This window comes from Coenobita brevimanus, chromosome 86, assembly GCF_032717465.1.
Source record: "Coenobita brevimanus isolate Jiangsu-jjx chromosome 86, ASM3271746v2, whole genome shotgun sequence".
Taxonomy (NCBI): domain Eukaryota; kingdom Metazoa; phylum Arthropoda; class Malacostraca; order Decapoda; family Coenobitidae; genus Coenobita; species Coenobita brevimanus.
In genome coordinates, this window is record NC_137039.1 from 10380060 (window position 1) to 10382140 (window position 2081).

Consider the following 2081-nt stretch of genomic DNA (forward strand, 5'->3'; position numbering starts at 1 on the left):
ACAAAGAATTGCTCAATGCAAGATAAATATAGAACTGAAAAGTATGATTATACACTTGATTTCTTGAAGGCTAGATTTGATGTAAGCTATATTACTTCTCAGTTACACGTTGGTTGCACTTGATAAACATCAACTCAAAGCGAACATCTGTCATTCTGCATCGCTCAGGACGAAAGACTTTCCCAGCAATAGAGAAAAGTCTCTCAACTGGAGCTGATGATTCTGGGATACACAGATATTGGAAAGCCAGTATCGTTAGTTCAGGTAATGTTGACAGGTTCTGTTGCCAGAAGAGAAGGGGATCACTATCATCATATATTGTTGGCTGACTCAAGTAGGATTCTACTTGTGATGGAGTTGAAGTTGATGTAGATAGGAAAGAGCTCGTTGATGCTGATGGTATCATAAATCTGAACAGCTTGCATTTCATCTTTGGTGGGGCATCCTTATTTTCCTGAAGGGAACCCTTCTCTTCATTAAGCGTAATTTCATTTACTTTAGACCTCAGTAGAGATTTCATAACCTTGACTTCATCTGGTGAGCACCAGTCCACCTTAAAGCCTGGATCTAGGAGAGAAGCCAACTGAAACATCTCCATGTCTTCATAGATCTTCAACCTTCTCTCAATTAAGCTTTTGAGAGTAACAATCATCTTTGACTTGTATGTCTGTGATGGTTGTTCGATCTCAGCTTTCAGTCCATGAATACATGGAATTACTTTGCTTGACGTTACAACATTCTCTCCCTGACACTCTAGAGTTGCTACTTCAAATGGTGTCAAGATGTCTGTTATTTCCTTGATGAGATTAAGTTCATATTTGATTAGCTTTACTGGACAATCTAACTAATCAAGCTTGACTGGATCAATCTTCAGAAGGGAGCGAATCATCTTGTTACTGCTGTCAGGCTAAGGTCTGCATTCATCTTTAAGAATGTCAGATGCCACTGCAGAATGACGAATGTGTGATACTAGGCGTGAGGTTTTCCAATGACTCCTGATACAGGTCCTGCTTCCTCGAGCCCATCTTTCACAGTATTTTGTAAATTATGAACAAACCATCTGACATGCTCAGGCAAGAGCTCCAGGAACTTCTCATTGTTATCAGGAGTGTCAAAGGCGTCATCTTCCTCTTCACTTTCACTGTCTTGATTAGTGTCCGCATCGTCCATACCGGGAAGTGTCACAAATGCTTTAAGTATATTGCTGGCACTGTTTGTACAGTTGTCAGAATCTTCTTTTCTAGGTTAAAACTAGTGATGATTTCAGTGAATGTGGCATGAATCTTTTCTGCAGTGTGGGACCCTTTGAATCTCCTGCAAGCTAACACTGTTGACTGGAGCTGGAAATTTTTAGTGAAAAGACAAGTGATCCCAATGTACGAACACATCTGTCTGTCTGTCCAAAGATCAACTGTAACACAAAGATACCCAACAGAACGAAATTTGTCATTGAGATGTTCTTGCATTTTTTGAGTTTGAGAGGGAAGAAGCTTGCTGCTGAGCTCCTTGCGGCTTGAGATACTGTAGCAGGGCTGGGCCTTGTTTAGGAGGGCTTGAAAGTTAGGATCCTTAACTCTTGAAAGAGATTGGAGAGAGCCGGCAATGAAGCAAACCAGTAACTTATTCATTTCCTTTTGGCGGGCATCGCTGTTGCTCCATTTTTTCTTAGGACAAGATACACCGAAGTCAGTTATTGGAGCAAGTGCTCCACAAGTTGTTGTTGTTAACTCCACGTTGCTGACCACCTTGACATCTGGATGATGTTTCTGCAAGTAGAAAGTACAGAATACATTGCAGTATATATTACACACACACACACACACACACACACACACACACACACACACCACGTATGCTGAAATGGTGAAATGCTGAAATGGTGAAAGTAAAGAAAGACTTAGAAACAAGGGTGGAGGAAAAAAGCATTAAACAGGAAGTGAAAAGAATAATCCAAAATCATCCAAAGTTCGTCAGAGATTCAGTAGATATAAACAAATCTATAGTAATCACTGGTATAGAAGAGGAAGAAATAAAAAACAAGATCGCAAGAGACAAAAAGGAGATGGCAAATGTAATGAGCT

The 2081-nt window shown here is 40.2% G+C and overlaps 1 pseudogene; it reads right to left on the bottom strand.

The window, feature by feature from the left end:
* Nucleotides 1-907: 907 nt before the first annotated feature.
* On the bottom strand, nucleotides 908-1778 carry LOC145410569 (E3 SUMO-protein ligase ZBED1-like; annotated as a pseudogene).
* Between the last annotated feature and the right edge of the window lie 303 nt (nucleotides 1779-2081).